The 19,349-nt window shown below is 39.1% G+C and overlaps 1 long non-coding RNA gene across 1 annotated transcript in view; it reads left to right on the top strand.

Annotated features, from left to right (window-relative positions):
- The first annotated feature begins 3,197 nt into the window (after nt 1–3,197).
- Nucleotides 3,198–19,349, top strand: part of LOC126272527 (uncharacterized) — a 78,996-nt gene continuing 62,844 nt past the window's right edge. The window contains exon 1 of the long non-coding RNA XR_007549235.1: nt 3,198–3,379. This is a non-coding gene — a long non-coding RNA (uncharacterized LOC126272527). The remainder of the gene's footprint in view (nt 3,380–19,349) is intronic.

Here is a 19,349-nt window from a genome sequence, read left to right as displayed (position 1 = left end):
ACTTTCAATGCTGCTGCAGTTCTCTTCACAACCTGAACAACAGGAATTAAGGGCCCACCTTTGTCCTTTTCTTTCTCAAAGTAATCCCTCATATAGCACACGAATTCACAGGCCTGGGTGTGTAGCACACTTTCCTTCCTCCGTTTCACTTCTTGTGTTGGGCTGGTACTACCCGCCGCACTAGACATTGTTTACAACAAAACATAAACAAAGAAACACTAAAAACAACAAAAACAAAATAAACTGCGAATTCAACTTCAGACAAAGGACGAACGACCGCACCGCCTGCACGCGAGACACTGTTAAGTTTCATAAGCGCGCGCGACCGGGTTTCAGAGCGGCAACGTGGCCCTTGCTACCCGCTCAAAGTCAGGCGGCCATTGGCTGCCTGCCTGCGCTCGCTAGGCAACGGAAAGACGCTACCGAGCTATCAATACCAAAGAGTCGTCTCCCAGACTATAATTGTTATTGTTTTCGAGCGTTAATGGTTGTTGTGAGTGAAGTACGTGTGATTTGTATTTTCTTTAGTTCCCCATGTTCACATAAAAATGCCACGAATAAAGATATTTTCGCCTAAATTAAAATTCAGAGGAAATAAATACGTAAAGTTAAATGAGATTAGCGGGTTAAACGACCCAAGAATGTTAGACATATAGAAAATCAGCACATCAAGAAAGAATTTGCAGCGTCTTCAAGTCACTTTCTCCCAGTCAGCTTGTGGAGATGAACATTCGTTTGGAAATATTATGGTGAACCTTAGCATGCTTTGTGATTCTGTATCCAAAAATACCGTGTGCAGAATATGTGGTGGCGACGTTCCTTTGGGTGAGAATCAGCGTCTTCGCCAAGGGATTGTGTCAAACCTGACATTGAGTTGTACAAAATGTGGGACAGTTGCTACAACAAAGACATAAAAATGTCAAATAATAATTTATATGAGAACAAGGCTATTTTATGGTCTCAGATCTAGTGGTAAAGGGATGGAGGCAGGCAAACTCTTATGTGCATTACTTGACATTCCAAATCCTCCTCCAAAATTTATGACTTATAATAATGTTATTGTTACCGCTGATGCTGAAGTTTGTAACATTTGAGTGAAGGAAGCAGCTGAAGAAGAACTCAAGGAAAGTGATGCCAGTGAAAGTGGTGATATTTGTGCATGTTTTTATGCCAGCTGGCAGAAACGAGGACACACTTCACTAAATGCTGTCATCATAGCTACATCATTTGATACCAGCAAGGCAATTGATGTAGAGATTCTCAGAAAGTACTGTAAAACTTGTGGCAGTGGAACTGAGAAAGAGCATAACTGTCAGATGAATTATACTGATCCAAGTGGTGAGATGGAAGTAGCAGGAGTTCTCAGGATTTTGAATTGTTCAGTGGCAAACAGAGGTGTCAGATACACACAGTATTTAGGGGACAGTGGCAGCAAGGCCTATGACCGGGTATGAGCAGAACAACCCTATGGTCCAAATGTCACAATCTGTAAATTAGAGTGTGTTGGGCATGTCCAGAAGAGAATGGGGTCCAGGTTGAGAAGATTAATGAAAGAAAAGTCAAAAATAGTATTGGGAGATAGTAAGAAGAAAGGTGGTAAAGATTGCTTGACAAATGTTGAAATAGATTACAGAATTATTATGGCTTGGCCACAAGAAAAAAATGTAGGGAACTTAGAAAACATGAAAAAAGCTATGTGGGCCATCTTTTTCCATAAGCTTTCCACAAATGAAAATCCAGTGCACGGTCTTTGCCCGAATGATCCAGACACTTGATGCAAGTACAGGAGAAGTGGCAGTTATGACCACAAGTATTCTTTACCTGCATCAGTAATTAATGAAATTAAATCCATTATTAGAGACCTTTCTAAAGATACGTTGTTGAAGAAATGTCTTCATGGGAAAACCCAAAATTTAAATGAATGTGCAAGTTCTATCATTTGGAACAAGTTACTGAAAACTCTCGATGTTCAGCTTACAACGCTCAAATTTGGTGTTTGTGGTGCTATTTTATGCTTTAATGATAGTGCAATTAGAAAACTTCATATTTTGGAATTATTGGGCCTAAAATCTAGTGGAAATACTGCAAAATCCTTGGCGCAAATTGATAAAGAGAGAATTTGCAAATCAGATATTGCTAATTTCTAATGCACAAAAGAAGCCAGACAGAAAAGAAGTAGGACCAAGAGAAGAAAAGCAGATCAGTATGATTCAGATGATGCTCAGTATGTTACAGGAAAATATTAGTGGTAAGTAATTCTCATCATTAACTATACTAGAATTGCAATATTAATCTTTAAATGGATTTTTCTCAAAACTACATTTTTTTGACTTTCAGGTACCATTATTTGGTAAACTAATGGGGTTAGAAACATGAAATTTGGTTAATTTGTACTGCAGATGGTAATACATTATTAATTGAGAACCATCAAACAGTCATAAACTGTTGTATAATAATTAATGTACAAACAAAGTTAAATTTTAATAGTGAAAGAATAACATTTTTTTCCTTCGAATCCATAAGAGGTACATATATATATATATATATATTGTCGCTTATAGTTCTTTTGAAAAGTGTACCTATTCAAAGGGTAAAATAGCTTTGGCAGAATAGGGATAAAAATTGCCTTCTGTCACCCTTTAAGGGACGTTAAATTTGTATACTTTGTAGGAATATTGTGACCGCTTCAGAAAATGTGTAATCTGCCTTGTTCTACATCCCTCTCCTTCATGATGTAATTTTATGGATGTGATAAGTGAGTGGATGCGACTGCGGTACACCCGCATTACAGTATCGTCTTGCTCCACTATATTGCCTTCTGCCATTACATTCTTTGTATTTTTTGCGCAGCGCCTTCGAAATGTACGAATTCCCCATTCCCTCTGATGTTCATAGTTTTATAACTTTTTCCCAACCTGCGTTCTGGTCTTACGCATCATAATATTTCAACTTCATCATTTTGTGAGCGCGTATACTTCGTTGTATATAAATTTGTAAATCCATGTGACGTTAAGATTCTTTGCTTTCGACACAACCGTAATTAAAATTTTTATTTTGCCTGGTTGTTTTCTCTAATGACGCTGAATTACTGAGAAATCTATTTTATTTCGATAGTTTCCGAAATAGATATTTTTTACGTTGCTACAGAGTCACTGCGTAGTTCATTCTCATATTCTTAATAGTTTTTTTTTTACCTGTGCAAGATATTTAGTTTGGTTTGGCGCCATCTCGTTTATTTTGTCTACGATGGTGACTTCTGTATTTCGAATGACAGGATTGGGCGTCGTACGTGAAAGAGCTCTTCACTTGGTTTTTACATGAATCCTTTGGCGGGTTATTCGTGTCTTCAAACTTTTGACACAGTCGAGATCTGCCATATGTAAGTTTAATAAATACGCGACATAACTGATTATTCTATCCTCGCATTCCATAGTTTTCATTTTCAGATTAGTCAGCTGGTTTAAAAAGCAACGAGAAAAACTAATAACCTCAATCTCGTAATGGATTGTAGGGCTGCAGCCTTGATACCTCAAACTACAGTATTAAAACTTCACAAAATGGAGAAAGCTCTTCTCTTAAATTAAGCATGTATTGGGAAGCTCTTTAGTGTTTGCAAATTTACTTTATAACGTCACAGTGAAATCCAGTTGCTACATTACACACCTCCAAATGTCGTTTCTAGAGGAAAGTATTCAAAGGGGAAAGTAAATTAAATTTGTTTTGTAATAAATGCGTTTACTGTAAAGTCAGCGAATCCCATGAGACTTTGTCAAGTAAATTAAAATTGTCTAATCTTAAACACAAATGAGAATTAGTGTATTGTTATACAAATACTTGGTTTTTCTATCCCAAATCTGAATCTTTTATTCAGGCAGAGTACTTTTTTTTCATTTACTGTACACTAATGCCATATGCACTAAAAGGCAGTCACAGGTATTGAGTGCAAAAGTAATGCCACAGACCTTATGTTAATGGATTTTGATTTAAACAAGAATGATTAGTGTTTGATTCATAACTAATTAAGAAACAAAGCTGAAATAAAATGCAATCATAACGTTTTAAGACAGTTGAAGGGTTATGGTGTTTTGAGGTCAAGCTATGAATGTGACAAAAAAAAAAGGAAAAGAATTTAAGCTACTGCATTGTCTTAGTGGCTGTCCCTTTGATGTAAGCCGTGTCCAAAAAAGGACTTGAAGCATGGTGTAAAATTCAAAACTTAGTTCTGTGTAGATTATTCCATTAAATTTCTGGTGAACTCGCAGATTTCAGTTACTTGCTTCCATGATAGAATGGCCAAGAGTCTCCTGGTCGCCTTCAGGTGTGTACTAGTGAAAGCAGAGCGTTGTGGCAGCAAGTTGCTGACATCCAGCACTCCTCCCTAAATGTTATGGAACAACTTGTAGCTTGTATGCATAATAAATTAACATTTAAATTTTTTTCCCAACATTTTGTTGACAGGGAACCACCAGCTTTATTAAATTTCTTAAAGTGTTTATTAACAGTTCTGTCAACAGTTGCACTACTTACATTAGGCTAAAAGAAATACTGCAACTGTTGATAGAATCATTAATAAACATTTCAAGAAATTTAAAAAGTGTTGTGTTATTGTCATTAAAGTGAATTATTTGTAAAGAAATTTTGGTAGTAACTGGTATGGACATCATCTCTGTGGACCGATGATACTCCAGGTTACATTGAAAACACCTTGTCATGTGAACTCATAGTGAGGAGATTGTTGAAGATGTAGATATTGGCAGAAAAGTTAAAAATATATGTCCTTGTAGGAGAGGCTCAAGGTGTGTCATTATTCGTCTTCCTACTTTTCATTTCTGTCATTTTGACTTTTCTTTTCTTCCAGGAAAACACCTGTTTTCATGGAGGCAAGTGAAGTTCTTGTGCAGTTGATATTCATTAGGGAGTTGCTGCAAAATAAGGGATGTAGTAATCGTTGTTGCTTTAGTTATGTAAATAACTGATCACTTTTGTTATCTTAAAAATTTTCAGATCATTTCTATATGCAACCAAATAAATGCAATTTTCATTTAGCCAGATGAATTTCTCCTTAATTTATTGAGGCTGCATCAGTGGTAGCATGTGTGTTGAAAATGCCTTGATAAATGTATGCGTTTAGTTGCACATAGACACAATCACTAGTATAATATGGATAGCAATAAATGAAGACAGACCAACAATGTTAGAGATCTGTTTTACCTTTGTCTTCTTAAGGACAGCCATCAATCTAAAATTATGACATTCCCCACCCCTCCAACTTTGTCACATATTCTTTCTGCATTGGTAGGTGTTATGTCTTGTTAGGCATCATCATCTTTGCCTCTCAGCACTGTCACAAAGTGTGCATTTCCTGCATTTATGTGGTTCATGTATGATACACATATGCAGTGTTTATATTGCTAAGAACATGACTGAGAAGTCATGTATTAGAGAGCTTCTTAAATGTCTAATCCCTGCAAAATTTGTTACAAGTTTCTGATTCTGAAATTGTAAAGGTCAGAAAGTTGATTTACTTACCATATTTTCATTCACAAATGTCAGGCACTATAATATTCTAGGGTAACTTGACATTGGACCAAAAGGATGTCTGTCTGAGCAGAAGCATGTAATGTGTGGGGTGCACTTTAGAACCCCTTGTAGACAGTTATTTATAAACAGTTATCAGCAACTGACCCCTATAAACAAGACTAACATTCATAAGTGCAATCTACATCTATATGGATACTCTGCAAATCACATTTAAGTGCCTGGCAGAGGGTTTATCGAACCACCGTCACAATTCTCTATTATTCCAATCTCGTATAGTGCGCGGAAAGAATGAACACCTATACAAGCTCTGATTTCCCTTTTTTATTGTGGTGATCGTTCGTCCCTTTGTCAACAAAATATTTTCGCATTTGGAGGAGAAAGCTGGTGATTCGAATTTCGTGAGAAGGTTCTGTCGCAACGAAAAACACCTTTCTTTTAATGATTTCCAGCCCAAATCCTGTATCATTTCTGTGACAGTCTCCCATATTTCGCGATAATACAAAACGTGCTGCCTTTCTTTGAATGATGTGGCAGCTTGTTTCTTTGAATTTTTTCTATGTACTCCATCAGTCCTATCTGGTAAGGATCCCACACCACGCAGCAGTATTCTAATAGTGGATGTACAAGCATAGCCTAGGCAGTCTCTTTAGTAAGTCTGTTAAATTTTCTAAGTGTCCTGCCAATAAAACGCAGTCTTTGGTTAGCCTTCCCCACATCATTTTCTGTGTGTTCCTTCCAATTTAAGTTGTTCGTAATTGTAATACCTAGATATTTAGTTGAATTTACGGCTTTTAGATTAGACTGATTTTTTTGTGTAATTGAAGTGTAGTGAGTTCCTTTTAGCACTCATGTGGATGACCTCACACTTTTAGTTATTTAGGGTCGACTGCCACTTTTCGCACCATACAGATATCTTTTCTAAATCATTTTACGGTTTGTTTTGATCTACTGATCACTTCATTAGTCGATAAACAATAGTGTCATCTACAAACAACCGAAGACAGCTGCTCAGATTGTCTCCCAAATCGTTTATATAGATAAGGAACAGCAAAGGGCCTATATCACTACCTTGGGGAATGCTAGAAATCACTTCTGTTTTACTCGATGACTTTCTGTCCATTACTACAAACTGTGACTTCTCTGACAGGAAATCACAAATCCAGTCACATAACTGAGACAATATTCCATAAGCGCGCAATTTCACTACAAGCTGCTTGTGCGGTACAGTGTCAAAAACCTTCTGGAAATCCAGAAATCGGAATCGATGTGAAATCCCTTGTCAGTAGCACTCAACACTTCATGTGAATAAAGAGCTAGTTGTGTTTCACAGGAACGATGTTTTCTAAACCCGTGTTGACTGTGTGTCAATAGATCGTTTTCTTAGAGGTAATTCATAATGTTCGAACACAATATATGTTCCAAAATCCTGCTGCATATCGATGTTAACGATATGGGTCTGTAATTTAGTGGATTACTCCTACTACCTTTCTTGAATATTGGTGTTACCTGTGCAACTTTCCAGTCTTTGGGTATGGATCTTTCGTCGAGTGAATGGTTGTATATGAGCTAATGCATCAGCATACTCCGAAAGGAATGTAATTGGTATACTGTCTGGACAAGAAGACTTGCTTTTATTAAGTGATTTAAGGTGCTTCACTACTCCGAGGATATTTACTTCCACGTTACTCATGTTGACAGCTGCTCTAGATTCGAATTCTGCAATATTTACTTCATCTTCTTTTGTGAAGGCATTTCAGAAGGCTGTGTTTAGTAACTCTGCTTTGGCAGCACTGTCTTCTATAGTATCTCCATCGCTATCGCATAGAGGAGACATTGATTGTTTCTTGCCGCTAACATACTTCACATTTGACCAGAATCTCTTTGGATTTTCTGCCGGGTTTCGAGACAAAGTTTCGTTGTGAAAACTATTATAGGCATCTCGCATTGAAGTCCGCACTAAATTTCGAGCTTTTGTAAAAGATCGCCAATCTTGGTGATTTTGCGTCTGTTAAAATTTGGCATGTTTGTTTCATTGTTTCTGCAACAGTGTTCTAACCAGTTTTGTGTACCAAGGAAGATCAGCTCCGTCATTTGTTAATTTATTTGGTATATTAGAAGGCGAGCCAGGATGGAATGTAACAATATTATGAGAAGGATAGGCTACTCACCATGTAGTTGATGCCGAGTCACAGATAGGCACAACAAAAAACTGTCGAAAAGTGAGCTATCAGCCAACAAGGCACTTGTCGAAAATGGACAATGTGCACGCATGCAAGAGCCTGCAAGACCACAGTCTCTAGTGGCTGAAGCCAGACAGCAAGCAGCGGCGCAGGATGGGAAAGGCAAATGGTTGGAGGTAAAGAGGAGAGCTGGGGTGGTGAGGGTGAGGGATAGCAGATTAGTAATGGGGGATGGTAAAATGCTGCTTGTTGGAGCATGCTGGGACGAGGTAGAAAGAGTGTAGGGCAGCTAGGTACAGTTGGGAGGTTAGGCAGAGGGCGAGGGAGAGAGAGGGAGGGGGTACTGGAAAAAGACTGGGTGCATTGGTGGAATAGAGGGGTTTGTAGTGCTGGAATGGGAAAAGAGAAGTGGCTGGGCAGGTGAGGACAATGGATAAATAAGGTTGAGGCAGGAGGGTTATGGGAACATAGGATGTATGCAGGAAGAGTTCCCACTTGTGCAGTTCAGTAAAGCTGGTGTTGGTGGGAAGGATCCAGATGACACACGCTGTAAGAAGTCATTGAACTGAAGAACTTCGTGTTGAGTGACGTACTCAGCAACAGGGTGGTCCAGTTCTCTCTTGGCCACTGTTGGTGGCCATTAATGTAGGCACACAGCTTATCGATTGTCATGTCATGTAGAATGCGGGACAGTGGTTGCACCTTAGCTTGTAGATCAAATGACTAGTTCGCAGGTAGCCCTGCCTTTGATGGGATAGATGATGATTGTGATTGGACTGGAGTAGGTGGTGGTGGGAGGATGTAAGGGACAGGACAGTCCTAGATGCAAGACCTGTCTCATACATCCTCCAACTACCACTTACTCCTGTTTGGATGGGGGATAGAGGGAGTGGAAACTGTTGGGTGGAGGCTGTGGGCACAATATATTACTGTAGGTTGAAGCCATGATAATCATGGGAGTAGAGATGTTTTGTAAGGATAACTCCCATCAGTGCAGTTCAGAAAAGCTGGTGGTGAAGGGAAGGATCCAGATGGCTCCGGTAGTAAACCAGCCATTGAAATCAAATTGAGCCATCTGGATTTTTCCCTCCACCACCTCCTTTTCTGAACTCTGCTGATGCGAGTTATCCTTAAAACACATTCTCTGCTCCCGTCATCATCCCGGCCTTGACCTACGGTAAAATACTGTCCCCACACCCAACAGTTTTCACCCTTTGCCCTGTCATCTCCTCCGCATTTTCGTCTCCCAACCTGTTAATTTGCAGCCTTCTGTCAATGCATCCACCCATCTTTCCTTGCTCCTCTCCTTTTTTGTTCATTTTTTCACCACATCCTTGCCCCACCGCCTCCTGGTGCTGTGCCAGTTGGCAGTCTAGTCCCTGCACACTCCACCAGACAGCGGTCATCTCTCTCCCAACCAAACACTATTATCCCTTCCCAACCCCCTCCACATTGATTCTTGCATCCACTGTGATTTTGCAGTCTGGCTCGAGATGCTGGAGTTGGCGGTCGTGTGTGCGTGAAGTGTGCTTGCTTGTTTGTGTGTGTTCATGTGTGTCTTTACTTACGACAGCTTTGCCCAAAAGCTATGTGTGAATATCTTTTAATCGTGCCTATCTACAATTTGGCGTATCTTCTTTACAATAAGTAGCACTCTGTATCTTCCTACATTGTTGATATTCCTACCTGGTGTTTCATAGTTAGTAGTTCTTTAATTAAAATAAAGTTACCGCCACATTTTCTCTTCCATTCTCTAAGTAGTAAAAATTGCTTTTTTTGTTTCAGTGATAGTGCCTGTTCCATTAGTGTAACCAGTAGGAAGTAACGATGAATGAGATACTCCTGACTAATGACACTGTTAACTTCACATTCATTCATTCATGCTATGTAATGAGTACGTGAACTTTGTCATCAATCGGTGACACTTATTTTAACAGTTGTGAGTATCAAGACCTCCAGGCTGGCTTTTCTTTTTATTAACGGTTCAAGGTAATTACAAACTTCAGAATCTTAGAGCACAATGGGAAAATAGTGTCTCCTGCCCCCTCTGTCTTCATCTCCCATTTTCCTCGCAAGAAATGTTTCCCTCCCTCTCAAACTGGGTCTGAGTGAGCTGACTTGTCCCATTCTTTTATCCTTGGGAGTGAACTAGCTCTCCCAAAAGCTAGCTAATGGTTTTTTACGGCTTAAAAATGTCTTGTCAGCAGTACTTGGAATTTTGCCTCCTGAAGACAAGTACAGGCAACTCAGTCTGTCGCTTTGTAATTAAGTAGTTTTTGTGCCAACCAAAGACCGTGTTTGGCTAGTTAGGTGGTACCATTTGTTAATAGTCAAAGCAATATTCGAGATGGGATTTTCTTGACAAAGTTTGTATGGTAAATTTTCTGCAATGTTGTGAACTGAAAGAATAGCAAGTTTCAAAACATCAACACTTACTTGGTAGAGTAAATACTGAGATGACAAAAGTCATGGAATAACAATAGGCACATTTTCAGATGGTGGTAACATTGCATGCACTAGGTATAAAGTGGCAGTGCATTGTTGAAGCTGTCATGTGTACTCAATTGATTCACGTGAAAAGGTTTCCATTGTGATTATATTGGCGTACAATGGGAATTAACAGACTTTGAACGTGGAGCGGTAGTTGGAGCTAGACACATGGGACATTGTACTTTGGAAATTGTTAGGGAATTCAATACTACAGCATCCACAGTGTCAAGAGTGTGTTGAGAACACCAAATTTCAAGCATGTCAAATTATTCTAGCCACACTAATGTTAATTTAAAAATGTACATGTTCAGTAGTGGAACTTTTTAAGAGCATCTCTGTTTTTAATCCACTGTGAAAAATTATATTCTGTTAACTTCATATCTTTTTCATTAAAGTAATACATTCTGCGTAATGATGTTGATTTAGGTATACCAACAGCACATACAATGTTTTGCAAATGCATAAAACAAGTCTTGCTTTTCAGGTCAAAATAAGACACTGCTGGTTCAGGTGGGTGGAGATACACGAGTAAAATGTCTCCTTCATCAGACTTTTCTGACAAAGGCAAAGTACCACCTGTCACCATACACAGCTGCTACAAAAGAATTTTGTCGAGTATGAGTACATATCAATTGTGGAACATTTTCATTGAATGGAAAAAATAAGGAAGGCTTTTCAGGAGAAGTTACTCTTCTAATCTCTAAAGAATCACAAGAAAGTGCTTTGTAATGGTGAAAATTCCTGGTACCAGGCAATAATTATGCAGGTTGTCGAAAATTTCTTTTCGAGGTTCTTGTGTAGGAAACCAACATTGACTTTCTCTAAGAAGTGAAAAAAAAATTGTCAGTATTAGCTTTGCACAAATCATAAACACCAGATTCAGTTGTTAATTGTGCATCATCCGGTAGTTGAAGACTAGCTCTTCTCAGTATATGTTTTATAGTTCCTCACAAACCATCGCACACAGATTTACGCTGGCTAGTTGTAAAAAAGGAATGCTCAGTGTCAATAGAAAAAATATTTTTGTGCTCTCGCAAATTTTTAAAACTTTTTCTATTCATATATTGAGCAGCACATCAATCAGTGAAACAACGCACATTCTTCGCTTGTGGGTAATGCTCTGCCGGCCATTTCCCCTCTGGACAGCATTTACAAATCCTACGTAATGTTCCATATCATCACTTGTAAAATAATGGTTCACTCTTAGGAATTTACTTTCCTCATTTACCACATAAAAACACTCGGGATGGATTGTACAGATGCTTCTTATCCAGTGGTAACTCAGAATTTCATTGTGAATTACAAAACTATGAAACTTCCTGACAGATTAAAACTGTGTGCCGGACCGAGACTCGAACTCAGGACCTTTGCCTTTCGCGGGCAAGTGCTCTACCAACTGAGTTACCCAAGCACGATTCACACCCTCCTCACAGCTTTGCTTCTGCCAGTACCTCGTCTCCCACCCTCCAAACTTAACAGAAGCTCTCCTGCGAACCTTGCAGAGTGAAAATCTCATTCTGGAATCATCCCCTGGGCTGTGGCTAAGCCATGTCTCTGCAATATCCTTTCTTTCAGAAGTTCTACTTCTGCAAGGTTCGCAGGAGAGCTTCTGTTAAGTTTGGAAGGTAGGAGACGAGGTACTGGCAGAAGTAAAGCTGTGAGGCAGGGGTGAGAGTCGTGCTTGGGTAGCTCAGTGGGTAGAGCACTTGCCCGCGAAAGGCAAAAGTCCCGAGTTAGAGTCTCGGTCTGGCACACAGTTTTAATCTGCCAGGAAGTTTCATATCAGCGCACACTCTGCTGCAGAGTGAAAATCTCATTGTACAAAACTGTAGTTTTCATCAAAGTCCATTGACAGAATTGCTTTTTACAGGATTAGATTTTCTTTCAATTTTTCTGTGATTTTGACTGCCACTTAGATATAAATAAGTGTGGCTTAAGTGCTTGTAATTTTCTTACCAATAAGTCCATCTATTCACCTACAATTGCAGACTGCTTTACCAATTCTGCCTGATGATCTGTGTTTATCCCTGGCTGAACTCAATTTCATCATAAGCACCTTTGTAAGATAATTTGTGTTTCAATAATTCTGACAGTTTGTCATCATTGGGACAATTATCACAGCGATTAAGCATGTAGTTTTCAGAGTCACATACAAAAATTTTATAAGTTCTTTGTATGTTCCTTCAGTGTGTTCCACATGCAAAAGTAGTTTTACATTTCGGTGGATAAAAAACACACACACACACACACACACACACACACACACACACACACACACAGAGCGTCTGGCAGTTCCCAGTGGCTAGAGGAAGCAATGTGGTGCTGGTGTGAAAGACTCACACGTCCCCTTCTTCATTGGACTTACTTGGAGGTGCTCTGCCGATCCTCTTCTCAGGATAACCTGCTGCGGCGATCTACCCAATTTCTTCTCCGAAGATACAATGCTGTTTGGAGGCATTTTCCCCACTCTTAAAATGATTGCATGCACTCAAGATACTTTTAAATCAACCCTCCTATATTTCACTTACACAAATAGAACACCACATAACAGTTTCACATCAATGAATCATATTTCGTAAATCCAATGACTTCCGGTCCGTCAGAAACTATTGATTACTTTTACAATAAATACAGTTCCAAAAATCTCTCAATTCTCTTACCAGTCCACCATCTGCAGCTCTAGAGAGTCAGTAAGTAAGTAAAGGTAATTGTCTTTCCTTTCTTGATCACAATTCAACTGTTCCTAATAATGACTGACATACCACTGTCACGGACTAAGGCACGCTCGCTCCTAGTGCTGGTCACGTAACTTCTGTGATGAACAAGGTAACCACTTGCCCACGCCGATCAACCATTCACCTTGTGGCATTCTCTTGACACGTATCCACCCTGCACACACAAAAAACCAGTGCGAGGCAGACACTCTCCCGTTTCTCACGTTCATATGTAAAATATCGGGTGTTCATGACGGTGTAAAACGGAGGGTCTGTAGAATTTGCGTCGAAATTCTCGGGGGAACTACATATCCCTCCCTTTAGGTCAAACATGTGATATTTTATACATATTCATTATGTACAATTACACTGGATAATAATGCTTTATATTTTAAAATTACCATGCATATTTTATCACAATTGCAAACTGTGAACCTTTCAATCCATGTTAGTGTTATCTCTGTTTACTGTTCCTCTTCCAATGATAAATTCCATGTGCACATAACTCATGAATATTCTGCTGCTTTGTTCTTACTTCCCATACTACTTTTCCTAAGTATGTACTTAATCATTATTTATTGTAATCTGGAGGAACTCTGGGTAGAATAAAAGTGTTCCCTTCTTGGACATTTGTAAACCTGAAACTTCATGAGGCTATTTCTGCATACAATTCAGACTTACCAGACTCATCCCTTTTAACGTGTGACTTCTGTCATGATACTGCCTTTTTTCCCTTCAGGAATAGTACTTATATCCTACATGGGTTGATCCTAGGAGTACCCTTTCTTCTTCCGTTTTGGTAGGTACATCCCTTTTAACTTGCTAATCTATGGTACAGGTTGATCCCCTTCTTGATGCCCCTGTCCGCACAGTATAGGCAGCCTCTCTTGGGTCTGCCTATCTGCCCTTCTCATCCAATAAATGCTGGGTGCGCCCTCCTTCTCCTTCCTGAGTAGGCCTCCTGGTTCATTGCCCGACCATGCATCTTTACAAATAATATTCTTAAATATTATCCAGTAAAATAAATAATCTACTTCACTCTCCAATATTGCTCATTAATACTTCACTCCATATCCTAGAGTCCTTTACTTTTCAGCCTCTCGACCATACCTCTACAGGGTGTTACAAAAAGGTATGGGCAGACTTTCAGGAAACATTCCTCACACACAAATAAAGAAAATATGTTATGTGGACATGTCAGGAAACGCTTAATTTCCATGTTAGAGCTCATTTTAGTTTTGTTCTTCCACCTACGCTCAATGGAGCATGTTATCATGATTTGGTACGGGATACTCTACCTGTGCTGCTAGAACATGTGACTTTACAAGTACGACACAACATGTGGTTCATGCACGATGGAGCTCCTGCACATTTCAGTCGAAGTGTTCGTACGCTTCTCAACAGCAGATTGGGTGACCGATGGATTGGTAGAGGCGGACCAATTCCATGGCCTCCACGCTCTCCTGACCTCAACCCTCTTGACTTTCATTTGTGCGGGCATTTGAAAGCTCTTGTCTACGCAACCCCGGTACCAAATGTAGAGACTCTTCTTGCTCGTATTGTGGACGGCTGTGATACAATACGCCATTCTCCAGGACTGCATCAGCGCATCAGGGATTCCATGCGACGGAGGGTGGATGCATATATCCTCGCTAATGGAGGACATTTTGAAAATTTCCTGTAACAAAGTGTTTGAAGTCACGCTGGTAGGTTCTGTTGCTGTGTGTTTTCATTCCATGATTAATGTGATTTGTAGAGAAGTAATAAAATGGGCTCTAACATGGAAAGTAAGCGTTTCCGGACACATGTCCACATAACATATTTCTTTCTTTGTGTGTGAGGAATGTTTCCTGAAAGTTTGGCCATACCTTTTTGTAACACCTTGTATATACCATTTGTTACTTATCATATATACTTAGGTTATACCATCTTTACTTCGGTTATCAGAGAGCCACACTATTCAACAATTTGTCAAGTCATTGTTATTCATATACATATATATTTTTAGAATCCGTCAATGTAGAACCATCACCTATAATACCATGTGCTGTTACTTTCCCATGTGCACGCACTTCCCCCTACAGCACTTGATAGTTCTTACAAGCTCTCAAACTGTACATTTCCTGTTTGTGTATTTGTGTTTCTTTGTGTGTATGTCAATGTGTGTTCTTGCAGCCAGATTCTTCGCCCTGCTTATTTGAAATAAGTTGATGGTTATAGGAAACCAAGGAGAATGAGAAGGACTTCACCGATAGAAGTATATGCGTATGGAAGGAGGGATAGATACACCAGTACTCAATAGAGAAGTAAGAAAGGAAAAAATAGAGATGGTTGCTAAGATCGAAGGAGTGAAAGAAGATAGCCCCAAAGATAGGAAACCCCCCCCCCCCCCCTTCCCCAGGATCGCTACTTCCCCAGTACTTCTGTAGCCGGAGGAAGTATGATGATAAACATCTCATACAGAATGGACATCTCACCTTCACCTTCACCTTTGAAGTCCCTGAAGAAAGATCTTGGCAACTTCTGTGGAATGGCAAATGGTGAAGAATCAGTCACACTTGTCATGTTTGTGCCTACACTACCCACCCCTTTCAAAATTTACATCACATCTCATCAAAATGTATAAAGTATTCTATAAAATTAGAAACTTATACACTATTGTATAAAATAATCATCTAGTCAGTCACTTCATATTATCTTTTATACCCACATAAAATACTATGTTCAGTCTATGTCATCTAGATATTACTTTGCTTCAATAGTACCATGATATTACCTTTGTGCTAGAACTATTTTTGATTTGTTTCATTCCATGTTTAGATATCACTGCTTATTTGTGATTCTCTTAAATTAGTCACTATCCTGTAGTCACATTCGGTCACTTAAATACTAATATGGTAGGATAGTTTAAGAGGTTATGAATAGATTACCGAATAGTTGAAGATTTGAAGGGAATTCGGTGTAGGAAAGCTAATCTCGGAAGGAACACTGAAAAAAACTCAGGAACTGGCGGTCGTCACTGCTTGTTAACACAGAATGTTAATGTCCCTGGGTGATATAGAACTTTGGGTCCTTTATGTTGTATTTTTCCTTTTCCAATCTAGTTATAGAATCTACTAAAAACAGTGTCTTGGGATGCATTACTGTTTGTACCTGGAAAAGTCCGTCATATTTCCGAAAAAAAAATTGTGTGTCCCTCTTTCTTCATGGCTGAGTTCTGAAGATGGTGCTTTACAAAAACTAGATCATCAACTTTATATTGTGCTTTGATAGCCTTCTCGTTATATTTGCTCACTTGTTGTTGTGCTTTGTTAAGTATGTTCTTACAGACTATTTCCTGTTTAAGTTGGAAGTCGTCTATAGGTTGCTCAGGCCACACAAAACATTTAATAAGAGGTTCTCTGACAAAGGGTTTATCTGTTACCTCCAAAGGTGTTAATCTCATTGTTAAATGTGGTAATTCACTCAAAACGAGCTCCGTCTTTCATTTTCATTGCCCAAGATGTATGTTTTCCATGGTAGTATGTGTGGCATAACTTTGCAATTTCTTCTCATGGGTTAGAAGACGGATTATAGTTGGCGATTAATATGTGACAAATGTCTTCCCATGCTAGAAATTTCTTAAACTTGTTACTAGTAAACTGTGGTCTATTGTCTGAAAGGAACCGTTTCAGTTTTCCTACCTCGAGAAAGTACTGGTGCAGACAGTGTATTACTGTTGGTGCGTTTGCTTTCTTAATAGGGTATAACTTAACATACTTAGACCAACACTCTATGAGGAGAAAACTATAGGCCACTCTGCCTTTTCCTTTTGGAATTGGTCCAAAGAAAGTTGCAGCTGTTACATCGTGTAAAGCTTTAGGAATAATTGGATACATTATGTATTTAATGTATGTGTTACCCTCTTTTACCTTCTGACAAATTTCACAAGTTTTAATGACCGATGCTATTCTGTGTTCTATCTTTTTATAGTAGTAGGATTTATTCATATGTGCAGTACATTTCTCTATACCGAAATTTCCATACCCCTGATGAATGTACCACACTAACTCCTCTTCTACTAAATTCGGTATACATAAACGCCAGTGTTACGTTGTCTTACTGTCTCTCCAGAACAAATTATGTTCTATAATCTTGCACCTTCCATCTTGATTAGGTGGTAACGACTTTCTAACACACATAACAAATATATCTGTAAAATGGGGATGATGATGATGTTGTTGTGGTCTTCAGTACAGAGACTGGTTTGATGCAGCTCTCCATGCTACCCTATCCTGTGTAAGCCTCTTCATCTCCCAGTACCTACTCCAACGTACATCCTTCTGCATCTGTTTAGTATATTCGTCCCTTGGTCTCCCTCTAAGATTTTTACCCTCCACGCTGCCCTCTAATACTAAATTGGTGATCCCTTAATGCCTCACAACATGTCCTACCAACCGATCCCTTCTTCTAGTCAAGCTGTGCCACAAATTTCTCTTCTCTCCAATTCCATTCAATACCTCCTCATTAGTTATGTGATCTACCCATCTAATCTTCAGCATTCTTCTGTAGCACCACATTTCGAAAGCTTCTATTCTCTTCTTGTCTAAACTATTTATCGTCCATGATTCACTTCCATACATAGCTACACTCCATACAAATACTTTCAGAAATGACTTCCTGACATTTAAATCTATACTCAGTGTTAACAAATTTCTCTTCTTCAGAAACACTTTCCTTGTCATTGCCAGTGTACATTTTATATCCTCTCTACTTTGACCATCATTAGTTATTTTGCTCCCAAAACAGCAAAACTCCTTTACTACTTTAAGTATCTCATTTCCTAATCTAATACCCTCAACATCACCCAATTTAATTCGACTACATTCCATTATCATCGTTTTGCTTTTGTTGATGTTCATCTTATACCCTCCTTTCAAGACACTATCCATTCAGTTCAACTGCTCTTCCAGGTCCTTTGTTGTCTCTGACAGAATTACAATGTCATCGGTGAATGTAAAAGTTTTTATTTCTTCTCCATGGATTTTAATACCTACTCCGAAATTACTTTTGTTTCCTTTACTGCTTGCTCAATATACATATTAAGTAACACCGGGGAGAGGCTACAGCCCTCTCTCACTCCCTTCTCCACCTCTGCTTCCCTTTTATGCCCCTCGACTCTTATAACTGCCATCTGGTTTCTATACAAATTGTAAATAACCTTTCGCTCACTGTATTTTACCCCTGCCACCTTCAGAATTTGAAAGAGAGTATTCAAGTCAACATCGTCAAAAGCTTTCTCTAGGTCTACAAATGCTAGAGACGTAGGTTTGTGTTTCCTTAATCTATTTTTTAAAATAAGTCGTAGGGTCAGTATTGCCTCACACATTCCAACATTTCTGCGGAATCCAAACTGATCTTCCCCGAGGTCGGCTTCTGCCAGTTTTTCGATTCGTCTGTAAAGAATTCGTGTTAGTATTTTGCAGCTATGGCTTATTAAACTGATTGTTCGGTAATTTTCACATCTGTCAACACCTGCTTTCTTTGCGATTGGAATTATTATATTCTTCTTGAAATCTGAGGGTATTTCGCCTGTTTCATACATCTTGCTCACCAGATGGTAGTTTTGTCAGGACTGGCTCTCCCAAGGCCGTCAGTAGTTCCAATGGAATGTTGTCTACTCCGGGGGCCTTGTTTTGACTCAGGTCTTTCAGTTCTCTGTCAAACTCTTCATGCAGTATCATATCTCCCATTTCATCTTCTTCTACATTCTCTTCCATTTCTATAATATTGTCCTCAAGAACATCGCCCTTGTATAGACCCTCTATATACTCCTTCCACCTGTCTGCTTTTCCTTCTTTGCTTAGTACTGGGTTTCCACCTGAGCTCTCGATATTCATGCAAGTCATTCTCTTTTATCCAAAGGTCTCTTTAATTTTCCTGTGGGCAGTATTTATCTTACCCCTAGTGATATGCACCTCTACATCCTCCCATTTGTCCTCTAGCTATCCCTGCTTAGCCAGTTTGCCCTTCCTGTCAATCTCATTTTTGAGATGTTTGTATTCCTTTTTGCCTGCTTTATTTACTGCATTTTTGTATTTTCTCCTTTCATCAATTAAATTCAATATCTCTTCTGTTACCCAAGGATTTCTATTAGCTCTCATCTTTGTACCTACGTGACCCTCTGCTACCTTCACTATTTCATGTCTTAAAGCTACCCATTCTTCTTCTACTGTATTTCTTTCCCCCATTGTAGTCAGTCGTTCCCTAATGCTGTCCCTGAAGCTCTCTAGAATCCCTGGTTCTTTGTTTATCCAGGTCCCATCTCCTTCCCACCTTTTTGCAGTTTCTTCAGTTTTAATGTACAGTTCATAACCAATAGATTGTGGTCAGAGTCCATATCTGCCCCTGGAAATGTCTTAAAATGTAAAACCTGGTTCCTAAA

Source organism: Schistocerca gregaria, chromosome 5, assembly GCF_023897955.1.
Source record: "Schistocerca gregaria isolate iqSchGreg1 chromosome 5, iqSchGreg1.2, whole genome shotgun sequence".
Taxonomy (NCBI): Eukaryota; Metazoa; Arthropoda; class Insecta; order Orthoptera; family Acrididae; genus Schistocerca; species Schistocerca gregaria.
The sequence above is the reverse complement of the archived record's forward strand: the minus strand, read 5'-3'. Positions and strand labels throughout refer to the sequence as shown.